The sequence below is a fragment of the Dendrobates tinctorius genome, unplaced genomic scaffold (genome assembly GCF_039654945.1).
Source record: "Dendrobates tinctorius isolate UK_male_01 unplaced genomic scaffold, ASM3965494v1 ptg000251l, whole genome shotgun sequence".
Lineage (NCBI taxonomy): Eukaryota > Metazoa > Chordata > Amphibia > Anura > Dendrobatidae > Dendrobates > Dendrobates tinctorius.
The window spans coordinates 617,746-633,713 of NW_027361918.1; the positions used below are offsets into that span (position 1 = coordinate 617,746).

Genomic DNA, 15,968 nt, shown 5'->3' on the forward strand with positions numbered 1-15,968 from the left:
CTCGCCTACTGTATACTCACCCATCCCGTTGTAGATTGTGAGCCCTCGCGGGCAGGGTCCTCTCTCATCCTGTACCAGTCGTGACTTGTATTGTTTAAGATTACTGTACTTGTATGTATTATGTATACCCCTCCTCACATGTAAAGCGCCATGGAATAAATGGCGCTATAATAATAATAACCCTGAGAGGACAGGGAAGGAACCCTGTCCACAACCATTACACCTGGGATCAAGCGCACACCAGAGACCTGCAGAGTTATGTGCTAGCAGAGTGGGACGGTTCCCCCAGATCACCGGACAAGAAAGTGTCGATAACTACCCAAATACGGACATCATTGTCTTGGTGGAACAACCCAAGGAAACTGAACAATGGAGTGCCTTGTATCGAGACCCCGCTAGTCACCATAGAAGTAGATGCCAGCAGAAGGGGATGGGGTCAGCCAAAGTAAGGCCTGTTTCACACTTCAGTCTTCTAGCGTCAGTCAAAATCCGTCGTCGCGACGGAACGACGAATCTGTTGAATTAGTGAAAAACAGATGCAACTGGTCAGTTTTTTTGACGGATCCGTTTAATCAGTCTCGTCCGGTTTTTTTCATCCGTTTCTTCCGTTTTTTCGACTGATCCTTTTTCAGAAGCCAGATGGGAGGCTCCCAAAACGTGATTGGCTACTGGATATTACTGGAAACATATCTTGATTGTTTGAACAACCCATCTTTGAAAGGTTGTAGAGCAAGTGGCAAAGATGGAACGAGTTCTGGCGAACAATGTGGGCATATATGCAGATTTTGCTTTTGAGGCCAGTCGGTTGGCAGTGATTGTTCGTGACAAGGAGAAAGCAAGAAAGCGCATCCTGCGTCAGCAGCTGTAGAGACTTCTTTGGATCTATCCGATTAATGCAAGGCGAATGACACGTGGGGTCTATTCAAAGCTCTTTATGGAGTTGAGACAAAACCCTGAAAAGTTCTTCAAATATTTACGCATGAGACCTGAAAACTTTGACATTTTTGTTGGAACGGGTTGGAGAACGAATCGGGAGAAAGGACACCTATTGCCGGTTCTCCATATCACTGGCGGAGCGTCTGATGGTGACTCTCCGGTACGCCTTTTTTGTTGTTTTTTTCGGCTTTCTTATTCAGCAGACTTCTAACTGTCATGTTGTTGCTGGTAGTTTTAATTATTGTATTTGCCTTTTTAACAGATTCCTTGCAAATGGAGAATCCTTTTCCTCCCTCCATTATCAATTCTGGCTTGGAATTTCTACAATCTCAGGGATAGTCAAACAGACCTGCCGGGCATTTTGGGATTGATTACAGGAGGAGTACATCCTACATCCAACAAAGGAGAGGTGGCTGGAGATTGGCGATAATTTTCAAGAGACATGCCAGTTTCCAAATTGCTTAGATGCAGTTGATGGGAAGTACGTAGGGATTGTTAAACCTGTTGGATCGGGCTCAGAATATTTTAACTATAAAAAGTATTTCTCAATTGTACTGATGGCCATTGCCTGCGCCCAATGCAAATTCATTGCGGTAGATATTGGTGCCTATGGCCGCTCAAATGATTCGCAGGTTTTTAAAATGTCACCAATGGGGCGTCGTTTATACGGAGACACATTTGAATTTCCACAGACCACTTCCTGGAATCTCTGGGCCACCATTGCCATTTTTGTGTGTTGGGCGATGAGGCTTTTTAACTTTCACCACACCTGCTCAAGCCATATGGAAGTAGTGGATTGACCCAAAGGAAAAGAGTATAGAGTATTTAACTATCGTTTAACACGAGCACGCAGAGTGGTGGAGTGCACCTTCGGGATTCTAACAGCAAAATGGCGAGTCTTGCTGACCGCTATCAAACTGCAAACTGAGACTGTGGGTGAGGTGGTGAAGGCTTGTGTGGTCCTGCACAAATGTGTCCGAAACCACTTTGCATGATTATGAAAATATAACTTCGACCTTTTCTTACTTTTGAGTCTGCAAAAACTTACTGTTTCTCTTATTCATTCTCATCTAGACTATTGTAACTCTTCTAATCGGTCTCCCTCTTACCAAACTCTCCCCTCTCCAATCTGTCTTGAATGCTGCAGCCAGGATCATATTCCTCACCAATCATTACACCAATGCCTCTACCTTGTGCCAGTCATTACACTGGCTACCCATCCACTCCAGAATTCAGTATAAACTTATTACCCTCACCCATAAAGCCCTCCATGGCTCAGCACCACCCTACATCTCCTCCCTTGTTTCAGTATACCACCCTACCCACACCCTCCGTTCTGCTGATGACCTGAGGTTAGCATCCTCAATAATCAGAACCTCCCACTCCTGTCTCCAAGACTATACACGTGCTGCGCCAATTCTTTGGAATGCACTTCCCAGGTCAATACGATTAGTCCCCAATCCCCACAATTTTAAGCGTGCCCTGAAAACGCATTTATTCAGACTGGCCTACCGCCTCAACACATTAACCTAATCTATCCCTGTGTGGCACAGCCAAAAGTTTTACCATAACCAGGTTCCCCGCATCATGTTCCCACATGCTTTATGCATCCATTAGCCCTCTGTGTCTGTACTGTTACACACTTAACATTATGGCTGGTCCATACAATCAGGGCAGGTGTTACCACCCACCTTTCGTGTCTCCACTTTTTCCTCATAGACTGTAAGCTTGCGAGCAGGGCCCTCACTCCTCTTGGTATCTGTTATGATCTATGTGATTATTGTTATGCTGTAATGTCTATTGTCTGTACGAGTCCCCTCTGAAATGTAAAGCGCTGCGGAATATGTCGACGTTATAGAAATAACATTTTATTATTATTATTCTATAACTTTTCGGAGTGCTGTTGCAGTTTCCAGAATGAGGGACCAATTTGCTGACTACTTTGTCACCTGAAGGAAGAGTTGATTGGCGGGATGACATGGTATGATTTGTGTTGTGAGATAATGTATGTTGGGAGTACCAAAGTTATTGCTTAAGTCACACTTGTGATTATACCATGTGTATTGTACCAAGTTTTGTACCAGGCACACTTGTGATTATAACATGTTTTTTGTATTAAACCAAGTTTTGTTCCTTCCCCAACGTTGGGGCATTTTTTGTAAACCCACAATTTTTTTTAGCCTTACCAAATTGTTATATGTTTAGTACCTTTTATGCAAATTGTTGTAAGTTAAATTAAATACAATTGACAGCCAATAAATGATTTATTTAAACAAAAAACTTGTTTTAACTAACACAAACTAAACAATTTACAAATCTGTAAACTGTGGGGTGGAGATAGTATCGGAGGGGCTGGAAGGGTGGACCACGTCGATATGGGGAGGGGAAGGTGACCGGGTTGGGGTTGATCAGAAGTGGAAGGTGGGGAGAAAACAGGAGGTTGAGCAGGGAGGACTGCTTGGGTGGGTAGGTGGGAAATGATATGGTACAGGATGCTGGGCCGGGGAAGGAAACTGTGGGGAAGGCATCTGATACTGGGACGGACTCTGGAATCTGGACGGATTCTGGTAACGGCATTACATGCATCTGCTGGTCAGGAGTTAGATTTTCCATGCTCGCGAGGATCGACTGAAAATATAGGTGATTCGCCGCTTTACTTGCATCTGATTGCATCCTATCCATATGACTGCTTAGTTCAAGAATGCTGGTGTTCAACATGTTGAACCCAGCAGTCACTTGCTCAGCCAAAAGTTTTATTGCGTTCTGGAAGGCTGCATTCAGATGCAAGAACACGGGAGCATAGCTCCTTTCCTGACCCCCTCAGGCGCTTCTGGCCAGAACTCAAAGGTGTTCTTGAGGTGGCGGCAGTGTCAGAGGGGTGGGGTAAAGGGAAAGCTACCTCGTCACCAGCAGCTTCATGTAACAACGTCTGCCCAGATACTCCAGCGCTGGTGGATGGGGCAAAGGGACCAGAAGTGAGGGAAGGGGCAGACAAAGGGTCAGAGGGGTCAGCTCGCTCGACGTGGCCCACGGTGGCGGACGCCTATCGGATAGCTCTGGAGGGATCCAATGCTGCAGCAGGGTCCCGGGTGCTACAAACAGTGCTGTGAAAGGAAATAAAAAAAAAAAAAATTATATTGATCTTGCATAGCCCTGGCTGAAACCCAATAAGGTTAGACATGTAAACATTGTGACTTCATAAATGGGTTGTGGAATATTTACCTTCTGCTCACCATCACCAACGACAGGGCTCTTGAGTATTTGTAGTGGCTTCTGCGTCCTCCAGATCCACTCGGGGCCCGCATCTCCTTGTTGAACTCCCTCTTGAAGCGATCTCTGAGATTACTCTGTCACCTGTAAAGTGAAAACACAAATTGGTTACAACACAGTCCGTTCTGCAACCTAAAATCCATAACTGTGAATACTTACGTGCTTGAGTCTGCTGCAGAGGTTAGAGGTCCTCCCAGTTGTCCAAAACTATAACATATATTAGGTCCCAGAGCCGACAGGTGATATATTGATCAGCATGGCAGCAGTCAGCTATTTTCCACAGCGGCTCCTGTTCTCGTACCTCTTCAATGAGGCGGTCCACGTCCAGGCTACCGTCCTCAACATACGAATCGGGAGCACGCTATGAAGGTTGTTAAAAAAATAAACAAAAAAAAAACATTAAATTGCAAACCACATCTAATTTAAAAGAAAAAAATTTGGGTCAAGACAACTTGCATACCATTTAACATACTGTGTAAGTCTGTAATAGTGACTTGTACATAGTGTGTTTTATTTGTGTTTATTGTGTGCTGATATGCTAATTGTGTATTGTATTCTATAACCAGTTTGTTGACTTCGAAGTTAGAGAAAGGCTGTGAGGGTGGCCTGAAAGACACTGGGTGGGTAAATCTAAAAATAGAATCATAGAATCGTAGAGTTGGAAGGGACCTCCTGGGCCATCTGGTCCAACCCCCTGCTCAAAGCAGGATTCGCTAAATCATCCCAGTCAGATGTCTGTCCAGCCTCTGAAGACTTCCATTGAAGGAGAACTCACCACTTCTCGTGGTAGCCTGTTCCACTCATTGATCACTCTAACTGTCAAAAGGTTTTTTCTAATATCTAGTCTGTGTCTTTTCCCATTCAGTTTCATCCCATTGCTTCTAGTCTTTCCTTATGCAAATGAGAATAAAGATGATCCTTCTACAATGTGACAGCCCTTGAGATATTTGTAGACAGCTATTAAGTCTCCTCTCAGTCTTCTCTTTTGCAAGCTAAACATTCCCAAATCCTGCAACCTTTCCTCATAAGACAGGGTTTGCAGACCGGTCACCATTCTGGTCGCTCTTTTCTGAACTTGCTCCAGTTTGTTGATGTTTTTTTTTTAAAATGTGGTGCCCAAAACTGGACACAATATTCCAGATGACGTCTGACCAAAGAGGAGTAGAGGGAAATAATGACTTCACGTGATCTAGACTGTATGCTTCTGTTAATACATCCTAGAATTGCATTTGCCTTTTTTGCTGCTGCATCACACTGTTGACTCATATTCAGTCTGTGATCTATTAATATACCCAAGTCTTTTTCACATGTGCTGTTGCTTAGCCCTATTCCTCCCATTCTGTATATGCTTTTTTTATTCGGTCGTCCATGACAGCACCACCTGAGAGAGGGGATCCACCCCTTAGGAACAGGAAACCTACAGATACAAAAAGGGTGGCACCTCTCCCACGCATCAGTTGGTTTCCTGTTCCTAGAGGACAGGACTCTCTACAGATCGTCCGTCATGGAGTCGTTGTTGAGTACCCAGGCCGGCTGACCGACCCAGGTAGCGAGGGGGTCTCCTACCTCGGTCAGTGCGGGGTCCCTGGAAGCGCCACGGTGGGGCCGGGTAGGTCACCACGGCAGTGGACGGAGCAGGTGGAGCAGGGGTCCGGTGGATGCCGTCTCCAAAAAACGCCAGCACCTGGTACGTATGCCCCGGCTGCGCTTCCCCAGGCCCGGTCCTCCCGGTCAGTGCTGGCCCCTGGCGGGCTCATGGCGGCGTGCGCAGTGGGGCATTCCGGCCAGGAGGCGCTGCGCGGCTCCTTCGCGCGCGCTCCCGCAGGGCTCTGATGAGCGGCGGAAGTGACGCGGCGGAAGGGGCAGAGCGATAGCGCCGATACCGGAAGTCGGGTGCCGGCCGGCCTCCGGCGCGCGCCGCGAGTGCATGCCCATCCGGGGTCGACCCGGGTAAGGCGAGGGGGCCGGAGCATGGGGGAGGGAGTGCGGAAAGCCGGGTGGGTGGTGCTATGGCAGGATACCTGATGACCCGGACACCAGGAGGCCATATAAGGCAGATGGGGATGCCGCTGGGGTGCTTCTGAAGGCCCCAGCAATGGATTCAACGGAAGCCCCCTTGGACCGGCAGGACGAGGCGCAGGAGCGCCCGCAAAAACAGGCCACGACAAAACCGCTTGCGAGTGGCCAGCAGAAAAAACAGAGACGAACTAGCGACCAGAGCCGCAAAAGTTCCTCCAGAAAGGACCCCCCTGCCTCCCTCCGTGATCCGGTACCTGCTTCATCTGCATGGGTAAGAGATCGACGTGAATGTACCCTGATGCAGTGTTCCCTTATGTTTTTTTTCAGGGGAAGAAGGCTATGGGAAAACAGAAGCACAGGGAATGTGCCCTCTGTAGTTCCCCCCTACCAGATGGCCACCCTAAAAAATTATGCCAACCATGCATTCGGCAAACGGTAGGGGTTATTAAAGACAGGGAGTCCAGGGGTAGATTGTCAGGCCCTTATACTCTCCCCCGTTTATGCAGGTAGCGGAAGAGACACCTGACTTCACTTCGAACCTGAGAGAGATGATCAGGGCAGAAATGAAAGTCTTACCTCAAAGAGAACCTTCTAGGAGAAGAGAGGCTAGTGGTTCAGGCTCGGAGACCTAAGTCGCCCCTAGGAAAGGTGACAATTCCTCGGACTCCTCGGCCTCCTCGTCGTCTTCCTCGGATGAAGACTCTAGCCGGTTCTGCTTCCCCTTAGACCAGATGGACAGATTAGTGAAAGCAATACAGTCCACCATGGGGGTAGCGGACAAAAAAACGGGAACTCTCAGCACAGGACATAATGTTCGGGGGTCTAGACCCCAAAAAACGCAGAGCCTTTCCATTAAACGATATGGTTCAAAACCTAATTGACAGAGAATGGAAGAGACCGGAAAAAAGGGGCTCCATGCCACCAGCCTTTAAGCGGAGATACCCCTTTGATAACCCGGTAGTAAATAGATGGGATAAAGCCCCGAAACTAGACGCAGCAGTAGCCAAAGCATCTAAAAAATCCGCCATACCATTTGACGATATGGCCTCCTTGAAAGATCCGCTAGATAAAAAAGCGGATTCTTTTCTTAAAGGGACATGGGAGATGTCAGCAGGCGCGTTAAGACCAGCGGTAGCTGCCACCTGTACAGCCAGATCGATGATGGTCTGGCTAGATCAGCTGGATTCCCAGCTAAAAGACGGAGCCTCAAGATCATCTATTCGGAAAAGTTTGCCGATCATTCAGAATGCCGCGGCATTTTTAGCCGATGCGTCTGCAGACTCTGTAAGAATGGCGGCTAAAGCCGCGGGTCTATCTAATGCAGCGCGAAGAGCGCTCTGGTTAAAATGTTGGCCAGGAGATATTCAAGCCCGGTCCCGTCTCTGTTCCATTCCCTGCGAGGGGGAGTACCTATACGGCCCTGTCTTGGACGAATTGTTGGAGAAAGCTGGAGATGACAAAAAGAAATTTCCCAGTCTCCCGAACCCCTCGTACAGACGTCCTTTTACAAGGAAAGGTTTTTTCCGGAGAAGGCCGTCCAGAGATCAGGGCAGATGGGAGGAGAAAAAAAGGAAAGGTACAGGATTCATGTTTGGAGGGGGGCGCCAGGAAGGTCCAGCTCGAGATACGAAAAAGCCACCCCAATGACTAGTTACCCCGGTTTGAGGGAGACTAGCTGCCTTCTACCCATCCTGGTCTCTGATCTCTAATAGCAGCTGGATATTGGGGATAATAGCCGTGGGACTACGACTAGAGTTTTCTAGGGTACCCCTTGATCAATTTAAAATCACCCCACTCAGGTCGTCTGCTTCAGAGCAAGCTGCCCTGGAGGCCGAGGTTCATGACCTGTGCGCCAAAAAAGTCCTGATAGAGGTTCCAGAGACAGAATGGGGGAAGGGATTCTACTCCCCTCTGTTCCTGGTCCGCAAACCAGACAGCTCCTTTAGGACAATAATAAACCTTAAGGCCCTCAACAAGTTTTTGGTCATACGTCCTTTTAAAATGGATACAATTAAATCTGCAATAAAATTGCTGTTCCAAAACTGCTTTATGGTGGTGTTAGATCTGAAAGACGCATACTACCATATACCCATCCATGCAGGCCATCAGCGGTTTCTCAGAGTGGCGGTTCAGTTGGATGGGTCAATTCGACATTTCCAATATGCGGCCCTCCCTTTTGGAGTGGCTGTCGCTCCCCGAGTATTTACTAAAGTAATAGCGGAGGTCATGGCCCATCTACGTGAATCGAACATTCTGGTGATCCCCTACCTGGACGATTTTCTTATTGTAGGTAAAACGGCGAATCATTGTTCACAACAGCTACAAAAGGCAATGTCTGCCCTAGAACGGTTAGGATGGTTGCTGAATGTCAAAAAGTCTCGGTTGCAACCAATGAAAGTCCAACAATTCTTGGGCCTAACCCTGGATTCTGAAAAACAGGAATGCCGTCTGCCCCCGGAGAAGCTTGTTCGCCTCCGTTATCAGATCCTGAATGCCTCCAATAACCCCACCATGTCCCTCAGGAAAGCCATGTCCCTTCTAGGCTCTCTTTCGGCCTGTATCCCGGCAGTCCAGTGGGCCCAGTTTCATGCAAGGAAACTACAGAGCGGGGTCTTATTACATCAAAAGGTACTTGGGGGTTACTTGGAGGGTCAGCTAACCTTGTCCCATAACACAAGGGAGTCCCTAGAGTGGTGGTTAGACAAGGATAACTTGTCTAAAGGGGTGCCCTGGGAGTATAACGTAACCCGCATAGTCACCACGGATGCTAGTCCTTACGGTTGGGGAGCTCATATGGGTGAAATATTAGTCCAGGACCAATGGCAACATGATCAGTTAGGAATGTCATCTAACCTAAAAGAATTGACAGCAGTAGAACAGGCGGCTAAAAAGCTCCTTGTGTATCTACAGGGCCATCACGTGCGAGTGTTCTCCGACAATCAGGTCACCGTGGCATATATCAATCACCAAGGCGGGACCCGTTCCAGACCCCTGATGATTGTAGCAGAGCGGTTGTTCCATCTAGCAGAACAATACTTTCTATCGTTAACAGCGTTGCATATAAAAGGAAGAGACAACATCACGGCAGACTTTTTAAGCCGCAATCAGCTAAAGCAAGGAGAATGGTCCCTAAACACCTCCATATTCAATCTGATTGTTCAAAAGTGGGGATATCCAGAGGTAGACCTCTTCGCCACCAGAGACAACAGACAATTAAAACAATTCTGCTCCCTAAATCCCAGAGAGAATCCTCTGGCGGTAGATGCCTTCCTGATAAAGTGGGACTTCAAACTAGCCTACGCCTTCCCTCCCCTATCTCTTCTACCCCTGGTGATGAGGAAAATCAGGAAAGACAGAGCAAGGGTTATAGTCATCGCTCCATTTTGGCCCAGGAGAGCATGGTTCTCATGCCTCAGGACCATGTCGGTATCCGATCCTTGGGTTCTGCCGGACATCCCGGATCTCCTGTCCCAGGGCCCAGTCTTCCATTCTCAGGTAGCTGGCCTTCATCTGACGGCGTGGAGTTTGAACGGTCATTATTAGAAGAGAAGGGCTTCTCCGCAGACCTAGTTAACACCCTACTTAAGAGTAGGAAAATCATTACCACAAAAATTTATGTCAGAATTTGGAAGAAATTCCTTCAAAACTCAGGAGTAGTCGCTGGGGATTCAGCGCCTATAATGCAGATATTAGAGTTCCTACAAAAAGGTCTGGACATGGGGCTCTCTACCAGTACCCTTAAAGTACAAGTGTCAGCCTTGGGGGCTCTGTTTAGCTGTAACATCACTGGTAATTATTGGATAAGCAGGTTCATTAAGGCGGCAGGTAGATCCAGGCCAATAATGAAGGATAGGTTCATGCCGTGGGACTTAAACCTAGTCCTCACTGCTATGACAGAGACCCCATTCGAACCTATCTCGTCGGCTTCCCTAAAAAACCTGTCCCTCAAGGTAGCCTTCCTGGTAGCTCTAACATCAGCCCGCAGAATAAGCGATATCCAGGCTTTATCTAGGTGTCCTCCTTATTTACAGTTCAAAGAGGATAGGGTAATACTTAGACCTGACCCAGCGTACTTGCCGAAGGTAGTGTCTAGTTTCCATAGGACACAGGAAATAGTTCTTCCATCCTTCCTCCCTAATCCAACTAACGAGAAGGAAAAGAAACTACACACCCTGGATGTCAGGAGAAGCCTCATAGAATATCTGACAGTCACCGATCCCTGGAAGAAAGATAATGCCCTATTTATCTCTTATCAAGGCCCCAGGAAAGGTTGTAGAGCATCAAAAAATACTCTAGCCAGATGGATTAGAGAGGCGATTTCAATAGCATACACCTCAAAGGGCAGGTCGCCACCCGGGAAGCTGAGGGCGCATTCCACCAGAGCCATGGCAACCTCATGGGCCGAAAGATCAGAAGTCTCCATTGACCAGATTTGTAAGGCGGCTACTTGGTCCTCTCCGAGCACCTTTTATAGTCATTATAGGCTAGACCTGGGTGCTTCCACAGACCTCTCTTTTGGTATAAGGGTGCTGCAGGCTGTAGTCCCTCCCTAAAGCTGATATTACTCTCTGTAAATCTCTCAGGTGGTGCTGTCATGGACGACCGAATAAAGTCTTAGTTACTCACCGGTTAACGGTATTTTTCGGAGTCCATGACAGCACCCGTATATTCCCTCCCTTATAGTTGATTGGGGTGTGCACGTCTATTTCTTGTATATGCTCACTGGTGGTAAAAGTTTATAATTGTAAAGAATACTGTACATAAATCATGCATTAACCTTGGAAGTCCTCTTGTGCTCTGTAATCCAACTGATACGTGGGAGAGGTGCCACCCTTTTTGTATCTGTAGGTTTCCTGTTCCTAAGGGGTGGATCCCCTCTCTCAGGTGGTGCTGTCATGGACTCCGAAAAATACCGTTAACCGGTGAGTAACTAAGACTTTCATTTTTATTGCCCAGATGTAGTACTTTGCATTTTTACCTGTTAAACACTATTCTGTTAGTTGCTGCCCACTTCTCCAGTTTATTTATATATTTTTGAATCCTCTCTCTCTCTCTTCTCTAGTATTAGCTATCCCTCCTAGCTTTGTGTCATCAGCAAATTTAATCAGTTTACCCTCAATTCCTTCATCTAAATCGTTGATAAAGATGTTGAACAATACAGGGCCCAGGACAGAGCCCTGTGGTACCCCACTTGAGACATTCTTAGAACTGGATGTGCAGCCATTTACGACCACTCTTTGGGTCCGATCACTAAGCCAGTTATGAATCCACCTAACAGTTGCCTTGTCCATTCCATACTTAGTCATTTTTTCAATGAGGATTGTATGAGATACTTTGTCAAATGCTTTGCTGAAGTCAAGATATACTATATCTACAGCATTTCCTTGATCCACCCAATCAGTGATTCCGTCATAGAAGGAAATTAAGTTAGTCTGACATGACTTATTAGTTACAAACCCATGCTGACTCTGTTTAATCACTTCATTCTTATCCAGGTACTGACATACATGTTGTTTAATAATTTGTTCAAAGATCTTTCCTGGTATAGAAGTCAGACTCACCGGCCTATAGTTGCCTGGGTCCACCTTCTTCCCCTTTTTGAAGATAGGAACAACATTTGCTCTTCTCCAGTCTTCTGGGACTTCTGTTCTCCAAGAATTTTCAAAGATTATGGAGAGGGGTTCAAAAATTTCTTCTGCTATCTCCTTCAGTACTCTGGGGTGTAATTCATCTGGACCTGGAGACTTGAATTCATTTAGGTTAGCTAAGTGTTTCCTCACTATCTTTCTGTTTATAGATATCCTGGATTCTTCTATTCCCTTAATAGGACAGTGAAGAACAGTTGATGTTACATTTCCTTTCTGAGAGAAAACAGATGCAAAATAGGAATTTAAAAGTTCAGCCTTCTCAACATCCTGTCTTACCATTTCATCATTTTCATCCTGTAAAAATCCTATTGCATCTTTGACTTTTCTTTTACTTTTGACATATTCCCAAAATCCTTTATTATTGCTTTTGACATCTCTTGCAAGCCTCAATTCATTGTCCGCTTTAGTTAATCTGATTTGTGCCCTGCAGGTTCTGTAGACAGCATTATATTCTTCTTTAGATATGCCTCCCTCTTTCCATTTTATAAACATTTCTTTCTTCCTTTTTAGCATGTGCTTAAGTTCTGTGTTCATACATCCTGGTTTCCTTAAATGCTTCCTATTCTTCCCTCTTTTCGGAATTATTAACAATTGTGCTTTGAGAATTTCATTTTTCAAGATTTCCCATCCTTCCTGGACATTTTTGTCTTTATGGCTATCCAGCCTTTGGATCCCTCCAATTCTCTTTCTGAATCCCTTAAAATCTGCCTTTCTGAAATCTAACCTTGACGTCTGAGTCTTCACAGGTCTTCCTCCTCTAGTTATCCAAAATTCTAAAATAGCATAGTCGCTACATCCTAGGGTCCCAGGCACTTTTACCTCCTCAGCCATTTCCTCCCTGTTTATAAGTATTAGATCCAAGGTAGCAGTTCCCCTTGTTTTATCCCCTACCTTTTGGAAGATAAAGTTGTCAGCAAGAGAGGATAAGAATTTCCTTGACCTGTTAGTTTTGCCTGAGAGAGATTCCCAACAAAGGTCTGGATAGTTGAAATCTCCCATGACAACTGCCTCGGGTATAAAAGAGACTTCTTTTCTTCTGGTTGGCGTCACTCTTCATGATCTCAGCTCAGGGTACTTCGGACCCAGCTGAAAGAACACAGGACTGCTCTGAGTTATATCCCTACGCTTGTCGTTACCTACTCTGCGTGTGTATCACAGATGGAGTAGTGACCATGAGAGCTCGGACATAACATCTACCATTATCCAGGCGAGTCAGCAGAAGGGAAGGGTGAGACCCTGTAACGTCACCATCTTGGGGTAATTGCTGGGATTGTTCTGTTTGCTATTGGGTGTTGTGGTTCAATAAAGTATCGCCGCACTGGTTTACCCTAACCCTGTGTTGTCTGTGTAGTGTATTGCCCACGGGGAGATATAGCGGGTGTTCAGTGGTATGAGCCCTGGTCCTTGCAGTCTTGCTAAAGCAGCTGGGCCAGCAGACGAGGGCACCCACTGACCCCGTTTCTTCATATGGGACTATCTATTTGCGGGACACCAGAATGCAAAAGTGACCCATTATTTCTCACTAAACCCAGACTACACATGTCTTGGCATAGATGCCTTCGCTCGCCAGTGGCAATTCAATCTGGCTTACGACTTTTCTCCAATACCGGTCTTAGCAAGGACTCTACAGAAAATTAGATGCAAACAGACCAGAGTCATTCTAGTGGCACCTTTCTGGCTGAAGAGAAGCTGGTACGGTACCATAACCAGTCTGTGTATAGACCGGCCTCTAATCCTTACACCAATCAAGGCTCTCCTACACCAGGGGCCAGTCTATCACCCAGATATAGAGCATCTAGCGGCCTGGCTTCTGAGTTTTTGATTCTGAGGGGCAAGGGTCTCTCTGAGAGATCCAATACGCTACAGAAAAGTATAAAGCCGGTGACAAACGCCATATACCAAAAAACCTGGAAGACGTTTGTGTCATGGTGAGCACCGGACCGGCTGGAAACCCGACAGGCCAATATCGCCTAGATCCTAGATTTTATGCAGGAATGGTTAAAAAAAAGGACTCTGACCCAGGTCCGCTTGGGACCTTCATATCATCCTTAAAGGATTAAAGCTTCCACTATTTGAGCCCCTACCGTTGATAACGTTGGACTAGCTGTTCTGGAAGATGGTATTCCTGGTGGCATTCTATCCTGATATATCTAATATATAAAGCTCAAAGTGTGTATGTCCGGGATAGGCATCCGCACCGTCGCAGCTACAGCCACAAAATTTGGCACAGTCACACGTCTGGACCCCGAGAGCGTCCTAAGCTATGTTGTGAGGCGAAATTTTAACCCCGCGCGTTCCAATTCAAACAATTTTGCCCCTATCTACATACTGGGGAAAAAGTGTGTGCGCATCAAGCCCCGCCCCTCATTATGATGTCACAATGGTTGCCATGGCGACGCTGATGTCATCAAGCCCCGCCGCTCATTATGATGTCATAATGGTTGACTATGGGATGGAGGATATGTAGGATGGGTATATGGGCATCGGACGAAGGATGTGTGATGGATATATGGGCACTGGACTATGGGATGGAGAATATGTATGACGGGCATGGGACTATGGGATGGAGGATGTGTGATGGGCATATGGGCACTGGACTATGGAATGGAGGATATGTATGACGGGCATATGGGCACGGGACTATGGGATGGAGGATGTGTGATGGGTATATGGGCATGGGACTATGGGATGGAGGGTGTGTGATGGGTATATGGGATGGAGGATATGTATGATGGTTATATGGGCACGGGCCTATGGGATGGAGGATGGGGTATATGGTCACTGGACTATGGGATGGAGGATATGTATGATGGGTATATGGGTACGGGCCTATGGGATGGTGGATATGTATGATGGGTATATGGGCATGGGACTATGGGATGGAGGATGTGTGATGGGTATATGGGCACGGGACTATGGGATGGCGGATATGTATGATGGGTATATGGGCACGGGACTATGGGATGGAGGATGTATGATGGGTATATGGGCATGGGACTATGGGATGGAGGATGTATGATGGGTATATGGGCATGGGACTATGAGATGAAGGATGTGTGATGGGTATATGGGCACTCGACTATGGGATGGTGAATATGTATGATGGGTATATGGGCACGGGACTATGGGATGGAGGATGTATGATGGGTATATGGGCATGGGACTATGAAATGCTGTGTGATGGGTATATGGGCATGGGCCTATGGGATGGCGAATATGTATGATGGGTATATGGGCATGGGACTATGGGATGGAGGATGTGTGATGGGTATATGGGCATGGGACTATGGGATGGAGGATGTGTGATGGGTATATGAGCATGGGACTATGGGATGGAGGATAATTATAATTTGCTATAACTAACCACAGTTAGTTACTATGCCCGGGCCGCGTTGGGCTCTTCAGCTAGTTTCCAATAAAACTGAAGTTTTAAATAGAAGACCTGTGAAGGTGCAACAGATTCTTCATCGCCGGGTCATATAAATTTTCTTGGATTTATTTTGCCTCTTGCCTCTCTAACCGTCTGGCAGAGCTGGCATCTTTGCATCTAAACTGCAAGGATCTGAGCGACCTCAGTAGTTTCTGTAGTCAATTCGGTTTTGTTTGTTTATAAAATATTTCCATTCTTTTTAGCTTCTGTTAAAACAATTTGGGATACCAAAAGATCTGTTTATTACCCCTAAATTCAGCATAAATAAAACAAAACGCTCCACTGATCACTTTCCTGGATCCACCCCCTATCCGGAGTGCTCCACCGGCAGAATCCAACTCCACCACAAGTAACAACGTAATGTCTCCTCCTCACTCCTTCATGTAATTCATATAGACAGGGATAATGTGTTCCTCCCATACAGTCCTGACATCAGATAGTCCTGACCTCCCGGGCCCTCAAGAAGATGTGTACATTGATCTTACAAATCGATCACTTTGTCGGTCTACAGAAAACTAAATTCCTTTAGCAGAGAAGAAACCTGGTCTTTAACATAAGAGATTCCTCCTCAATCCCCTTCATGCTCTTTACTATTATTAATGGATCTTATTGATAAACCCCCAGTGACGAACCTGGAGAAGACTTTATGGGAAACGACACCTATT

At 46.4% G+C, this 15,968-nt stretch overlaps 1 protein-coding gene across 1 annotated transcript in view; it reads left to right on the forward strand.

Moving 5' to 3' along the window:
* LOC141065414 (uncharacterized) overlaps positions 1-15,968 on the forward strand; it is a 70,791-nt gene that overhangs the window by 32,320 nt on the left and 22,503 nt on the right. The gene's annotated exons all lie outside the window — the stretch shown is intronic.